This window comes from Ceratotherium simum, chromosome 1 (assembly GCF_057802395.1).
Source record: "Ceratotherium simum simum isolate JZ-2026a chromosome 1, ASM5780239v1, whole genome shotgun sequence".
NCBI lineage: Eukaryota > Metazoa > Chordata > Mammalia > Perissodactyla > Rhinocerotidae > Ceratotherium > Ceratotherium simum.
The window spans coordinates 98,866,531-98,883,249 of record NC_141900.1 but is presented as its reverse complement, the minus strand read 5'-3'; the positions used below and the strand labels follow the sequence as shown (position 1 = coordinate 98,883,249).

Sequence of the window (16,719 nt, the reverse complement as noted above, 5' to 3'; positions counted from 1 at the left end):
AGCTTCAACAGATGGGGTGAAAACACCCGGATCTCATCAGCCTTTAGGAATTCTGGCATCAATGTCTAAAAGTATAGCTATAGTTTCTTGCTTAGGGATCATCCCCATTTCTGGCAACCATAATTGTAGCCCTGGTCCTGGTGTAATTGCGTAAAATAGGAAAATAGAACTTGAGATCACATCAGGTAGAATTCTATATGGTACCAGAATCCTCAAATCCCCAAGAAAAGTGGAGGAATCTCTTGAGTGGGGACTCTCCTTTGGCCCTCTACATATTGACTGTGAGCACTCACTCACAACGGCATGTAAGCCAAAACTTCCTGCCTCTGCAGGGGAGGAAGAAGTATTCCTCTACCCTCTAGGTCCTTTTGGCTGATCTAAGAATTAAACTGACATGAGACAGGATAACAGGAGAAAATCAAACAACGTTTAATAACATGTATATAGGGGAGAAACCCAGGAAATCTGAGTAACTCGCCTAAATGACTGAAGCCACCACCTTAAATATCATCTTCAGCTAAAGACAAAGGAGGATGTTGGGGGTAGTGGTTTGAGACTTCAAAGGGGAGGAAGGAAATCTACATGGAGAGGGAAAAGCAAACATTTGACAAACAACAGTTTGCTGGGCCATCTAGAGACAATGTGATCCAAGAGAAAGAACTTTGATAAAAACGGGCTTAGTGAGGATCCTCCAGACTACCATACCTAGTTTATATTATCCTACAGTCATCTTATGGTATTAGCTCCATAGATAGAACAAGTCTTCTATCGTAAATTCTTTAAGGCAGTTAGAAAGAAGGTCAAAATTTCTCTCAGAGTCTTTAGTTCTTAAAAATAATCAAGCCAAAGAGATACATTTTGGGGTGGCAAATTCTGGTTCCCCACACATTTATCTCCTCCTATTTTAGATAACAAATGTTTCAACTGCCCATTCCAATTCTCTATCAAACCATTACTCAGAGAAGGATATGTAACATGTCAATTTGATGTGGTATGTCTTTGCCCATTGTTGGACAATATGGGCTGTTTAAAGAGATGTAATGTGGTGATCCAAATGGTGCAGCCCTTTACTCCTGTAACCACAGGACCAGGCACCTCAAAATATGCCTCTTTGGCATAAGGGCTATTTTGAGCTGATGATTATTAAAAAAACAGCAGACCTAGGAAAAGCTCTGAAAACTTGGTAAAATTTACCCAATTGTAAGGGAAACTTATATTTATAAGACGAATCTCCATTTGTAAGGGTGCCTCCCTCTCTGTGCCAGGAAGGGGGGGATGACTCTAAATCTCTAGAAACTCTTATCAATAGAGAAAGCAATGACTTAAATCTGCATAACAACATTACCTTTGTTTACTGTGCTTTTCCTAGTAACCTCCCATAACTAACATCATCTTAGCAACAGGATGTTACAGCTATTTTCAGGAGCAGTGAGTCAGTCAGGAGCATGTGCAGAAGAGAAAATTTTGATCTGCCAATCAAAACTCATCCTGCTAGTGCTTCCACATACCAGTCAGCCTCCCTGATCCCTTCAACCTTACCCTATACCTTGGACAGGTGAGCCAAATCTTTTGAGAGCCTGTCCTTCTGTCTCCTTGCCAATTGATTACACAATAAACTGCCTCTTCTCTAAGACTAGTGTACCACTGGTGCACATCTGGGCGCATCAGGTGCTGAGCCCTTGCTCAGTAAGCATAGTTTCCTTTTGTTCACTGAACAGATTTATAGTGGCTACTTTGAGGTCTTTGTCTATTAAGTCCAACATCTGGTTACTCTCACAGGCAGTTTCTGTTGCCTGCTTTTTGCTATAGTTGGTGTCATGTTTTCCTCTTTCTTTACATGTCTCATAATTTTCTTGTTGTAATCTGGACATTTTAGATAAAACTCCTGCATATTGGTACCTCCCTGACACCTGCTCTGGGACTTTTTATTGTTATTTGCTTGGTTACTTATTTGTTTATTGATTGGCTGAATTATTTTAATGAAGTCTATTCTCCCATCCACCAGCACTTCAGTGTTAGGTGTTAACATCAGAGGATGTAGCTTCTCAAGGGGTGACCCTTGGGTCTGCCTGCAGTCATCCTAGGATGAGAGTGGTTATGACAAGGATCTCTGTGTCTATTTCCCTGACCACACTCAGCTGTCAAACTCCACTAATTGTGGGCTGATTGGGCTCTTGTTTTCAACAATGCTCTAGGGCATAAATTGCTCCAGAGAAAAATCCAATCCAATTTGGTCTCCATTGAAGGGATCCATTAGAGGTCAGTGTTCCAGATTCTTTGACTCCTGGAGCGCCCTTCTCAGCTATTTCTTCCTCCAGTTCTCTCCTGAAAACTAGCCAGCCTACAGATTAGTCTATGTCTCCAATGAATCTAACAATCTCTTCTCACCTGCTTTTCAACACCACTTCCACTGTTTTGAGAGCACTCTTAGGATTGAATTTCTCCATACTCTTGCCAATGAAGTCAGCATCTTTGGGAGAGATTACTAGCTATTTGATGGTTGGCCTGCTTTAACCTCTAGGCAAAATCTCTGAGTCATGATTTTGTGACTATATGGCATAATTCTCCTTGAAATCTCCATTTTAGGAATGGGGCGGGGGGTGGTAGGCAGGTAGCAGCCGCGGGTCTTCTTGACTTGCCTCTTGTGGTGTGGGACCACCACATTAGAGCAGGAACAAGGCCCCAATATTTCAGCAGTGCTGTGCCCAAGGAAGAGTTGCTGTCCCATGAGGGGGGGCTGGGCAGAAGAAGGGATCCCCCACTTCCTGCCTCACTCACCCGGAACTTAGCCTCAGTAGCAGTTAGCTCTGGGGTCAGAGAAGAAATGCTGAGGTTTTTCAGGCTGAATGAGAAAAGCTGCTGTCCTGCCCCTCCTGGGAGAGCCCTCTGACAGGGAGTCAGGGAGAGAGGGGAATCCTGTTGTCTTGGCTGCCTGTGTCTGCAGTGGAATTTCCTTCTTCATGAGTTAAATAGGGGAAGAGAGGCAGCTGATCTTGTTTCAGATATCACAGACTCTTGCTCTTCTTACTGAATTTTAGTAGATTTTCTTGAATAAATATTTCTTCATTTGCTGTATCCCCCTAGGGCCATTTCCAGAGACCTCAACTGGTTGTTTAAAAATATTTTCACCAGTTTCACTGGGGAGCATGTCCACAAGAGCTTGTCACACTGTCATACTAGAAGTAGAATTCCCCATTAATATATTTTTTCTACATAATTTATTGCGAGACAAGGTTATCAATGTCGATTAAAATATTAATTTTCATCATTTACTTCTATTCATCTATCTTCTTGACCAATTCTTCATTTTTCCTTCCCGAACTGTCACATGCCACATTTGAGGTAGGGAATGATTTTTAAATACCATGGCTAAGGACTGGAACATTCATCTGCAACTACCTATATGATGTAAATTTTGGTTCCTCTTGTACATGCAGTGGTGGTCCTAGTAGTTATTTCACAGCCTCCTCTATGACAAGTTTAGGGCAACATTATCTTGAAGACCTTCATGCATCTTCAAAACTCATTGTGCTTTGTTGCACCTTGAAGAGGCTGTCAATAGCGCCCTGCAGTTTCCACCGCCTCCCTGCCTGCATGGTGGTGCTGCCTCAGGCAACTTATCCTCTCAGCAGCCGTACTGAAAAGCCCCAGCAGAGTTTTAACCTTCAGCAATTATAATTTGGTGACAGAAAAAGTTGTTTTTTTGCTTTATGATCACAATTGGAAGCAGTATATATTCAGGATTTGATACGAGATTTAACGATATTGTGGGAGATCAAAATTGACCATGTCAAAATATGTCTCTTTACCTTGATTATTTTCTCTGATGGACATTTGACCTCCCTCACTAACTGCCTAAACGAATTTAACTCTAGGTATGGCTACACTGGCAGGGTCCTTGCTAAACCCATTCTTGTCAAAGTTCTGTTTACCACATATTTACATTTGTAAAGGTATCTCCCTCTCCATACTGGGAAGAGTGGAGGGATGACCTTATCTCTGGAAACCTTTATCAGTATGGAAGGAGAGGACTTAAATCTGTATACCGTTGATTGCTGTGCTTTCTGGTAATCTCCCAAAGCTGTCTCATCCGCCACTCTCAACATCCTCCTTTGTCTTTATCTAAATCTATTTAAGGTGAAAACCTCTGCCTTTTGTGGAGAAACTCAGTTTCCCTGGTTTCTCCCATGTATACATGTTATTAAACTTTGATTTTCTCCTGCTATTCGGTCTCATGTCAATTTAATTTGTAGCCCAGCCAGGAAGGACCCAGAGTGGATAGACAATACTCTTCCTCCACCTTCAATATTATCTAGTTTGTCAGGGTTTGAAATGGACCAGAGCCAGGAGGAAGCTAAATGCTCATGAAGTGACAACCAGGACCAAGCACACTTTCCAGCTCATGATGACAGTGTAATGTAGGGGGTGGCAGATTGCCTCAAATCAATCATATGACATCACCACCAAAATCAGGTACTCTGTAGCAGCAAAAACCAGATATAAAAAAGTCTGCATAATGCAAGGAACAAAGGAGGTGGTTCTTTTCTGGATCACAAGATTTGCCCGCATCTTGGGGACATTGTTGGAAGCATAGGACATGTCAATGATGGCCAAGTGGGAGAGGAAGAAATACATGGGGGTGTGAAGCCTAGAGTCTAAGCAGATAAGCCCCAGGAAGACCGCATTCCCCAGAAGGGTGAGGCTATAGAAGAGAGAGAACAGTCCAAAGAGGACCAACTCCAGTGCTGGGTCCACTGGAACCCCAGCAGGGTGACTTCTGTGATCCACGTGTGGTTGCCTGCCACACTCCTGTGGCAGAGACAGACAAGTCTACATCCACAACAGGAAGATAGAGCTGCAGGGCAATCAAGACACAAAATATTTACTGAATGTTCCAGAGTGAGCATTTTGAAATGTATTAGTGTGGATCGATTTTCTATCATTTATTTTTAGAAATGTTTTAAAAACTAACTCTGTGAGCTCATACAAATCAGATGGAAATTCCCCACGTATCAATGGAATAATAGGATATATATACACATACATATATATAAAATTTTTTATAGATGATGAAATACATTATATGATAAAATAATAGGATCCATTATTATATACTCTACTGAATGGGATCCACACACATGCCCATATGTTGTTTCAGAGAATTCAAGTGTTCTAGCTTCCCTTCGAGGGTGGGAATATTGACTATTGATGGAGTTGTAGAGAGACGATCCTGAGACAACGTCTGCTGTAGGAGGGAGTTTTGTGTCCTTGGCTTGCTTGTGTTCTTGGTCCCAGGTATGAAGTGATGAGCATCCTCTCTTCTTTATATGTTGCTTATTTATCCATTTACATCCTCATGTGCTTTTCTAATCACTTATTTCAGATTTCAAATTCATCTAAATAACTTCTCAGTTTTGTTGTGTCTTTAAAACTTTGTAAGCACCTTCTTTTCAGCAGCTAATACACCCTAGAAGCTTCTTCTGGGACATCTGATTCATCCTCACTGTTTGTAGGTTTATTCCGAGTTTTATTTATTTTGGTATCAGCACTTGGTAGTGAAATTAAGGCATAAGTGAAAGAACATTTTGGCAACATGCAATAAACACAGGTACATATCTTATCTTAAATTCAGTTAAACATGACATTTCTGTGGCTGTTACTGCCCAACGTGGGGCCTTCTGCTCGCCGCAAGACATGCCAATAGTCAAGAGGCAAGGTGGTAGGAGAAAAAGGACTTTTTATTACAGCTTGCCAGCAAGAGGGAAGATGGCCGACTCATGTTCAAAAGAACCATTTTGCAGAACAAAGACTACAGGCCAGTTATATATGGTGCTGGTCTCTGGGTGAGGGAGGCAGCTGGTCTCTGGGTGGGGGCAGACATCTGGTCTTAGTTCCCGATAGTCTTTGGTTTTACTGGATACCATCAGAGACCCGAGCAACTCCCTATACCCTGATCTTTTAGTTGTCCTTGATGATGACTATCAGCATAGACTCTCTGCCTAGGGGTCATCACATTCCTAAAGAACTCAAAAGAACAAAGTTATCATCTTATTGCAGCTGGGAGATACACGCACAAGCAGGGGTCGTAAAATCTACAGAGCAGTTAGATCTCCTGGAGGGTGCATATCCAGCTGGGTTAGTCAGAGGTCATTCAAAGTTACAGTAGGGTTTATTTTCTACAACATGGCTTCCCTCATGTCAACCTTGTCTTGAGCTGGTATCACAGCCATCTCAAATGTGAAACTCAAAAGGGGAAAATGAATTTACATTAACAGTGGGCTCATTTAGAGATGACAGGTGTATTAAAATTATAATTTTTTAATTTATTTTTTTAATTGATGTTTTAATAGTTTATAACATTATAAAATTTTGGGTTGTACATTTTTGTTTGTCCATCACCATATATATGTCTCCCTTCACCCTTTGTTCCCACCCCCTGCCCCGATTGCCCCTGGTAACCACAATACAGTTTTCTCTGTCCATGTGTTGGTTTGTATTCCACATATGAGTGAGATCAAATAGTGTTTGTCTTTCTCTTTCTGGCTTATTTCACTTAACATAATATCCTCCAGCCCTATCCATGTTGTTGCAAATGGAGTGATTTTGTCTTTTTTTTATGGCTGAGTAGTATTCCATTGTATATATATACCACATCTTCTTGATCCAATCATCAGTCGAGGAACACTTAGGTTGCTTCCACTTCTTGGCTATAGTGATTAAAATTATAATTTTGTTTGGATGTTTTCTCTTTTCCCTTTTATGATAATACAGAGACAAATCTCAGAGCTTATCTTATTTTCCAGTGTAACAGAATCATTTGTCATCATGATGTCTTTCTATCTTTGGCAACTTGGTTGCCATCAATCCCCTGAAGACCTTCCTCATCTCTGTTACCATGCTGACAACCCCCTGCTGTTCTGATGGACTCTGAGCAGGTCACAGGGGGTGGGATCAGCTGGAGCATCAGTTGGTTAGTTCTTTCTAGATATAGGCATTTTAAGGCTGTCAATATCTATTGCCAGTTTGTGGGCAGAAAATTTGTACAAATTTCTCCCTCTGACAGCGTGTGAGAATTATGCCTCAATACTACATCAATACTACATGAGCATCAATACTACAAATTACCAGTTTTAACCTTTGCTAATTTGATATGTGAATAATTTTATACAGTTTAAATTTATATTTCAACAATACATTACACACATTCCATGAGTGCATCACCTGTTGCGGCCTCTGTTCTAAGTTCGGAGGAACAGCAGTGGATAAGGTAGATATTCTGAGGGGAGACATATTCTGAGGAAGTAGTTGGTACATTTGTTGTCTGTTCCTCACATTTCCATTTAGTGGAGAAACCTCTCTACCCCAGATAAAGCACTTTGGAGTACACCCGCCCTCTCTGTCCTCTAGTTGATACAATTTGTGAAACAGGAAAAAGGAACTGAGGATGCCCCTTCTCTGCTCTCCTGTTTGCTCATATACATTTCTGTCCTTCAGGTTACAGCCTGTAGAAGCATGTTTTGTCCTCTTGGTTGTGGGGGTGGGCTAATGGTTATGATTGTAAATTGGAGAGAAATTTTGTAAAGGTATAAACTATGTTTTTCAATAACCTCACTAAGAAATATATTCTTAAAATTTTTACCTGATTCCAGTGTCTATTTCTCAGTTTATTTTTTCATACTCAGAGCAAGGAGAGGTCTTGGGTAATTACCATTCCTGAAACACCAGGAGTAAATCAATCAAGAAAATATTTGTTGAGAGTGAAAAGTACTGTGAAGGAAATAAAACAGGGTAAATGATAGACAGGACTTGGTTTGAAGGGGCTCCTGTAGGTGGGATTGTCAGGAAAGGTCTCTCCAAAGAGGAGACATGTGAGTGGAATCTAAACAATGAAGGGGAGTCCACCCCGACTACAGCCAAGCAGACTGCTCCTTGCACGGGGAACCGTGAAGGCCAGTCCCTGGGCAGGAAGGACTTGGTGAGTTCTAGGAACAGAAAATGTCCAATGTCCCCATATTGGGGACATATACATATACATAATAATATGTATATTATTATTTGTCAGTCACCATATAAATGCATCCCTTCACCCCTTGTGTCCAACCCCCACCCCCCTTCCCCCTGGTAACCACCAAACAGTTCTCTCTGTCTGTATGTTGTTTACTCTTCCACTTATGAGTGAAATCATGTGGTGTTTGTCTTTCTCTTTCTGGCTTATTTCCCTTAACATCATAATACCCTCCAGGTCCATCCGTGTTGTTGCAAATTGGACAATTTTGTCTTTTTTTATGGCTGAGTAGTATTCCACTGTATACATACCACATCTTCTTTATCCACTCATCCATTGAGGGACACTTGGGTTGCTTGTATGTCTTGGCTATAGTGAATAAAGCTGCTATAGGGGTCCATAAGCCTCTTTGGATTGCTGATTTCAGGTTCATTGGGTAGATACCCGGTAGTGGGACAGCTGGATCATAAGGCATTTCTATTTTTGATTTTTTGAGGAATCTCCATACTGTTTTCCATAGAGGCTGTGCCAGTTTGGATTCCCACCAGCAGTGAATTAGGGTTCCCATTTCTCCACAGCATCTCCAGCATTTGTTGTTTTCTGTCTTGGTGATTATAGCCATTCTAATGGGTGTACAATGATATCTTAGTGTGGTTTTGATTTGCATTTGCCTGATGATTAGTGATGTTGAACATCTTTTCATGTGCCTATTGGCCATCTGTATATCTTCTTGAAGAAGTGTCTGTTCATTTCCTCTGCCCATTTTGTGATTGGGTTGTTTGTTTTTTTGTTATTCAGTTGGGTGAGTTCTTTATATATTATGGAGATTAATCCCTTGTTGGATATATAATTTGAAAATATTTTTTCCCAGCTGATGGATTGCCTATTCATTTTGATCCTGGTTTCATTTGCCTTGTAGAAGCTCTTTAATCTGATGAAGTCCCACTTGTTTATTTTTTCTTTTGTTTCCCTTGTCCGAGTAGACATGGAATTCGAAATGATCCCTTTATGACCCATGAAAAATAGTGTACTGCCTATATTTTCTTCCAGGAGTTTTGTAGTTTCAGGTGTCACCTTCAGGTCTTTGATCCATTTTGAGTTAATTGTTGTGTGTGGTGAAAGAAGATAGTCTACTTTCATTCTTTTGCATGTGGCTGTCCAGTTTTCCCAGCACCATTTATTGAAGAGACTTTCCTTTCTCCATTGTATGTTCTTAGCTCCTTTGTCAAAGATTAGCTGCCCATAGATGTGTGGGTCTGTCCATAGATGTGTGGGTTTATTTCTGGGCTTTCAATTCTATTCCAGTGATCTGTGTGTCTGTTTTGGTACCAGTACCATGCTGTTTTAATTACTATTGCTTTGTAGTATGTTTTGAAGTCAAGGATTGTGATGCCTCCAGCTTTGTTCACTTTTCTCAAGATTGCTTTAGCTATTCAGGGTCTTTTGTTGCCCTATATGAATTTTAGTATTCTTTATTCTATTTCTGTGAAGAATATTTTTGGGATTCTGATTGGGATTGCATTAAATCTGTAGATTGCTGTAGGTAGTATGGATGTTTTAACTATGTTTACTCTTCTAATCCATGTGCATGGAATATTTTTTCATTTCTTTATATCATCATTGATTTCACTCAATAATGTCTTATAGTTTTCGTTGTATAGGTCTTCCACATCCTTGGTTAAATTTATTCCTAGATGTTTTATTCTTTTTGTCATAATTGTAAATGGGATTGTCTGCTCGAGTTCTCTTTCTGTTAGTTCATTGTTGGCATACAGAAATGCAACTGATTTTTGTAAGTTGATTTTGTACCCTGCAACTTTGCTGTAGTTGTTGATTATTTCTAATAGTTTTCCAATGGATTCTTTAGGGTTTTCTATATATAAGATCATGTCATCTGGAAACAGTGAGAGTTTCACTTCTTCGTTGCCTATTTGTATTCCTTATATTCCTTTTTCTTGCCTAATTTCTCTGGTGACAACCTCCAGTACTGTGTTGAATAAGAGTGGTGAGAATGGGCACCCTTGTCTTGTTCCTGTTTTCAGAGGCATGGCTTTCAGTATTTCTCCATTGAGTATGATGTTGGCTGTGGGTTTGTCATATACAGCCTTTATTATGTTAAGGTACTTTCCTTCTATACCCATTTTATTGAGAGTTTTTATCATAAGTGGAGGTTGGATCTTGTCAAATGCCTTCTCTGCATCTATTGAGATGATCATGTGGTTTTTATTCCTCGTTTTGTTGATATGGTGTACAACACACATCAATCACATCACATCAATACATTGATCGATTTGCAGATATTGAACCATCCCTGTGTCCCTAGTATAAATCGTACTTGATCATGGTGTATGATCTTTTTAATGTATTGCTGTACTCAGTTTGCCAATATTTTGTTGAAGATTTTTGCATCTATGTTCATCAGGAATATTAGCCTGTAGTTTTCCTTCTCAATATTGTCCTTGTTTGGCTTTGGCATCAGGGTGATGTTGGCCTCATAGAATGTGTTGGGAATTATTCCATCTTCTTCAAGTTTTTGGAATTCTTTGAGAAGGATAGCTATTAAATATTCTTTGAATATTTGGTAAAATTCTCCAGAGAGGCCATCTGGCCCTGGACTTTTAGTTTTGGGGAGGTTTTTGATTACTGTTCCAATCTCTTTGCTTGTGATTGGTCTCTTCAGGTTCTCTATTTCTTCTTGATTCAGTTTTGGGAGGTTGTATGAGTGTAAGAATTCATCTATTTCTTCTAGATTGTCCAATGTGTGGGAATATAGTTTTTCATAGTATTCTCTTATAATCCTTTGTATTTCTTGGTATCCATTGTAATTTCTCCTTTTTCATTTTTAATTTTATTTATTTGAGCCTTCTCTCTTTTTTTCTTGGTGACTGTCTAAGGGTTTGTCAGTTTTGTTTATCTTCTCAAAGAACCAGCTCTTTGTTTCATTGATTCTTTCTACTGTTTTTTTGGTTTTGATTTAATTTATTTCTGTTCTGATTTTTATTATTTCCCTCCTTCTCCTGACTTTGGGCTGTGTTTGTTCTTCTTTTTCTAATTCTGTTAGCCGCAGTTTGAGGTTGCTTCTTTGGGCTTTTTCTTGTTTGTTAAGGTGGGCCTATATTGCTACGAGTTTCTCTCTCAGAACTGCTTTTGCTGCATCCCATATGAGTTGATGTGGTGTATTTTCATTTTCATTTGTCTCCCGATATGATTTCATTTCTTCTTTAATTTCATCAATGATCCATTGGTTGTTCAGTAGCATGTTGTTTAGTCACCACATCTTTGTTACTTTCCCAGTTTTTTTCTTGTAGTTGATTTCTAGCTTCATGGCATTATGGTTGGAAATGATGCTTTTTATGATTTCAATCTTCTTAAATTTATAAAGGCATGCTTTATTTCCCAACATATAGTCTATTCTTGAGAATGTTCCATACGTGCTTGAGAATAATGTGTAATCTGCTGTGTTTAGATGGAGTGCTCTCTATATATCTATTAAGTCCATCTTGTCAAGTTTTTTGTTTAAGTCCATTATTTCCTTATTGACTTTCTGTCTGGATTATCTATCCATTGATGTAAGTGGGGTGTTAAGATCCCCTACTATTATTGTGTTGTTGTTAATATCTCACTTTAGGTTTGTTAATAGTTGCTTTATGTACTTTGTTGCTCCTGTGTTGGGTGCATATACATTTATGAGTGATATGCCTTCTTGGTGGAGTGTCCTTTTTATCATTATATATTGCCCCTCTCTGTCTCTCATTACCTGTTTTATCTTGAGTCGACTTTGTCTGATATATGGCAACATCTGCATTCTTTTGTTTGCCATTAGCTTGGAGTATTGTCTTCCATCCTTTCTCTCTGAGTCTGTGGTAGTCTTTAAAGCTGAGATGTGTTTCCTGGAGGCAGCATATTGTTGGGTCTTGTTTTTCAATCCATCCCACCACTCTGTGTCTTTTGACTTGAGAGTTTAGTCCATTTAAATTTAGTATAATTATTGATATATGAGGGTTTAATTTTGCTATTTTATCACTCACTGTGTAGTTCTTTTGCATTTCTTTTGTTTCTTGTCCCATGTGTTTCTGACTAATGATTCAGTTTGGTAGTTCTTATGGTGGTTCTCTTAGTTTTCTCTTTATTTATCGTGTGTGAATCTGTTCTGATTATCTGGTTAGTAGTTACCATGAGGTTTGTGTAAAAAAATCTCATGGATGTGATAGTCCATTTTCTGATGGCCTCTTATTCCCTTAGACTAAGTCGATCGATCCCTTTCCTTTTCTCCTTCTAAGTTATTGTTGTCACCCTTCCCTTTATCTTTTAAGTTATTATTGAGTATTTGCTTCCCTGGTCTGATAGAGAGCTGCCTTTTTTGATTTTGTCTGTCTATTTATCTCCTTGCTCAAAGCTTTGTAGACCTTTGCATTTTTGTTTCCTGTATGAGGACACCTTTAATCATTTCTTGTAGGGGAGTTCTAGGGGCGATGAACTCCCTCAACTTTTGTTTATCTGGGAAAGCTTTTATTTCTCCATCATATCTGAAGGAATGTTTTGCTGGATAGAGTACTCTTGGTTGAAAGTTTTTGTCTTTCAGTATTTTGAATATATCATTCCATTCTTTCCTAGCCTGTAAGGTTTCTACTGAGAAATCTGCTAAAAGCCTGATAGGGGTTCCTTTGTAGGTTATTTTCTTCTGCCTTGCTGCCCTGAATATTTTTCCTTTGTTGTTGACTTTTGCCAGTTTTACTACCATATGCCTTGGAGAAGGTCTTTTAGCATTGGTGTAATTAGACATTCTATTAGCTTCCTGTATTTGCAAATCTGGCTCCTTCCCAAGGTTTGGGAAATTCTCAGCTATTATTGTTTTGAACAAGCTTGCTGCTCCTTTCTCCCTCTCTTCTCCTGGAATACGCATAATTCTTACGTTGCTTTTCCTAATTGAGTCAGTCATTTCTCAAAGAATTCCTTCATTTTTTTAAAACCTTATTTCTTCTTCTCTACCTTTAGCATTTCTATATTTCTATCTTCTAACTCACTAATTCTTTCCTCCATAACATCAGCTCTATTTTTTAAGGATTCTAGCTTATTTTTTATTTCATGAATTGTGTTCTTCATATCCAGAATTTCAGCTTTTTTTTTTTATATTTTCAATCTCTTCAGTGAAGTGTTCTTTCTTCTCACTAATTTTATTCCTGAGCTCATTGAAGTGTCTTTCTGAGTTTTCTTGTAACTCAGAGTTTCTTTATGATAGCTATTTTGAATTCTTTGTCATTTAGATTGTAAACTTCTTTGCTTTCAGGGTTGGTTTCTGGAGAATTATCATTTTCCTTCTGATCTGAATTGTTGCTGTAGTTTCTCATGGTGTTTGATGAACTAATCTTTTGTTGGCACATTTGTGGTAGTATTAGGTTGCAGATTCCACCTGCTACCACTAGGGGGAAGCAGGAGCTGAGTTTCTGATCCCACCCTGTCTGCTGCAAGTTGTGAGTGTACTACAGGCGCTGGTGCCAACGTAGAGAGCATTTGGGCACATGTGTACACTGTGCTTGGTGGGCGGGGCTTCCTCTTGGGGTCTGAGCCTGGGCCACTCATTGGGGCCAAAGCAGCATGGTGGGCTCCCCCACCACCAGGAAAGCCATCACAAGTGGGATAAGGATGCCACTGCCTCTTCCCACATTTGACCTGCGGCATGTTCCCACTTCTGGGGTACAGTGGTACTATGGTTTGTTTTTGGGAGCTGGGAATGTGCTTGCCCCAGTGCAGAGATCTCCCGCCACCTCTTCTTGTGGTTGTGCAGGCTGCTGTGCTTGGTGGGTGGGGCTTCCTCAGAAGATGGAGCTAGGGCCACTCCATGGTGCTGCAGTGGCTCAGTGGTCTCCCCCACTGCCAGGAAAGCAATCATGAACATGCTAAGGGCTGCTGTCACCTCTTTCCACAGTCGCCCTGGAGTGTGTTCCCACTTTCAGGGTGTGGCAGTATTATGCAAGCTTGTGCTGAGCTGAAAAGCATTCATGCATGTGTACAGGGCTCATGGGCAAGGGCAGGGAGTGCTAATCTACCTCCACCACTTGCCAGGGGGACCAGTCAATCCACCTTCAGATGTATAGCTGCATGGGTATCTCAGGCGTCCTGTTGTACTCTGTGGGCTTCCTTCATTGGTCAATGAATGTCCATTTAGTTGTAGTTTCAAGTGGGAGAGATAAAGGGAACAGCTCATTCCTCCACGTAGTTGACATCACTCCACTTTTATTTCTTTTGATGAGGACAATAGGATGACATTTAACACAGCCTACTGTGGATCCAAACACATGTCATGATTCGTGTCCATTTGTTTGCTTTTAATCTTTCAAATGAGCAGAGCAAAAACATTTACTGTGGAAAGTCTTAGACTTCTTGTGAGTGTTATTAATATTTATATTGATTAATATTTTATATTTTTGTAAGAATAAATATTACAAGGCATCTTGGCTCCATCATTAGAGTTGGACCTTTATCAAATGAAGGTCAATTTAGAGATAAAAGTGTTTGCAGATCACAATACAATACCTACAGCTGCACCTAAATATCATTTTAGTATTTTGCCATCTCTGAGAAGCAATTCCTTTTTCACAGCACTTGAGTCTTTTCCTCCTTTTTTTAAATTTTTTTAAATTTAATTAATTAATTAATTTTTTTCCCCCAAAGCCCCAGTAGATAGTCGTATGTCATAGTTGCACATCCTTCTAGTTGCTGTATGTGGGATGCGGCCTCAGCATGGCCGGAGAAGCAGTACGTCGGTGCACGCCCGGGATCCGAACCCGGGCCGCCAGCAGTGGAGCATGCGTACTTAACTGCTAAGCCACGGGGCCGGCCCTTTTCCTCCTTTTTTTAAGTCCACTTATCACATAGAATTTCAATGGGGCATTTGAAAAAAAAAAAATAAGATATGATGAGAAATTAGAAACATCGATGACTGTTTTCACCATAACTTCTGTCATGGTATGACTTTTTAACCACATGAAGCTATTGTAGGATGTGCTCCATCAAAATAAGGGAGTAAACCAAGAAAGAGGAAGATGTGAGATTAATGAACTAAGGAGTCCAACACAGAACAAAGGCAGATGGAATTGTTAGGAAACAACTAGTCCATTTAGAAGGAGAATGGAACTCTCCTGAGGGATGGCTATATTATCTGAGGGGCTGAGAAGAGTTGACATGTAGAAAGCCATAGCAATCAGCACAAAGAACCCAAGCACAGGGAAAAACAGGTAATTAGTAAATATCATCTTTCTTACTTGTAGCTGTAATCGTTTAATTGATACATACTTCATGCTTTGCAAGTCAGGTGAGGAATATGTTTGAGTGATAAACAGTTTTCTTTAAAAACTCCCACCACTGCTGAAGTGCTGTGGATGTTGGACTTCAAGTGGGGGTGCTTTTCTCTCTTATGGCAGTCGACTTCTCCGGGAATTGCCTCCCTTGATGGGGCTGATTAACAGGATCCCAGCGTTGCACTGTACTTTGCTCAGGAGTTGAAGAGTTGGTGCTGACCACCACTGTCTTCCTTAATCAAATGTTTATTAGACCAGTAATGTGACTGGACAGTTTAGGTTATAGGAGCTAAGGGATACAATTGATCAAGAGAGACAAATCTGCATTCATCTTGTTCATATCTAGTGGTAAACAGGAGAGATGCACTCATGTGACCTTTTTCTTAAAAGTCCCCACCCCTCTTTACCATCCTCTCTCTCCACCTACTTTTAGGGAAAAAATGGAATTTTTCTTGTAAAAGGACATAAGCTCCATAGGTACAACCCCCCCCCCCAATTCTTTAAAGTACAAAGGAAAAATGTAAACTTATTCCAGATCACAGCACCCTGAAATAACCATTATGATTAATAGCTCAATATCCCAAAGACTTCTCCATGAATATATACAAATCAAAGACTAATGGACCAATAGATTAATAATTTAACAAAAATGTTATCACATGATATTTTCAGAAAGTATTTTGACTTTTGTTTTTTCGTGTGTGAAAAGAATATTTTCCCTATATAAAAATAAGTTAAGCAATTCAGAAAAATACAACTATTCATCTGCACATTTGGTTAGTGGAATCTCACATATCTCTGTGCACTTAGAGAAATATAAGATGAGAAGAATAAACAGATAAAGATAAATATTTTTTATAAAGATTGGTTCATACTCCTCATGCTATTTTTATGTATACATATATTTTTAATGTAGCAGAAGGAAAAGTGCCTACTATGTAACTAAAATACTCATTCTAATTTAGAATCCTTCTTGAAGTATAAGATATGGTTCTTAATACAATTTCCTTGATATAAGAATAATTTATCGTTATATTTAGAGATTGTAGCTATTAGGTGTTTAAAACATTTTGTCTTATCTGGAAAGAGAGTATCAATTGCATCCCTAAAATGGAAGGATGAAGTAATTAGCACACTTCAATTTCCTACTTCTCAAGATTAAGAAGACTTGCTTCAGAACTGAAACCATTTAGCAGATGCTGCTAGTTGTCTGCCCTCTGGCCATTACCCCTTCCTTGCTGACCTGGTGCTCATTTTCTTCAGGTGTTAGGTAGGAAAGTTATCAGAGAAAGTGAACCTCATCCTGAGCCAGAGAAGATTAAACCATGATTAATCTAAGCCACGCTCTCAATTTCATCCTCTTTACCATTGACTGGTTTAGAAATGGCCATTTGGCTCACTTTGCGCCACTTTGGG

General features: G+C 39.4%; 1 pseudogene; it reads right to left on the bottom strand.

The window, feature by feature from the left end:
• Window positions 1-4,320: 4,320 nt before the first annotated feature.
• Window positions 4,321-13,684, bottom strand: LOC147918307 (olfactory receptor 2A2-like; annotated as a pseudogene).
• Window positions 13,685-16,719: the final 3,035 nt, after the last annotated feature.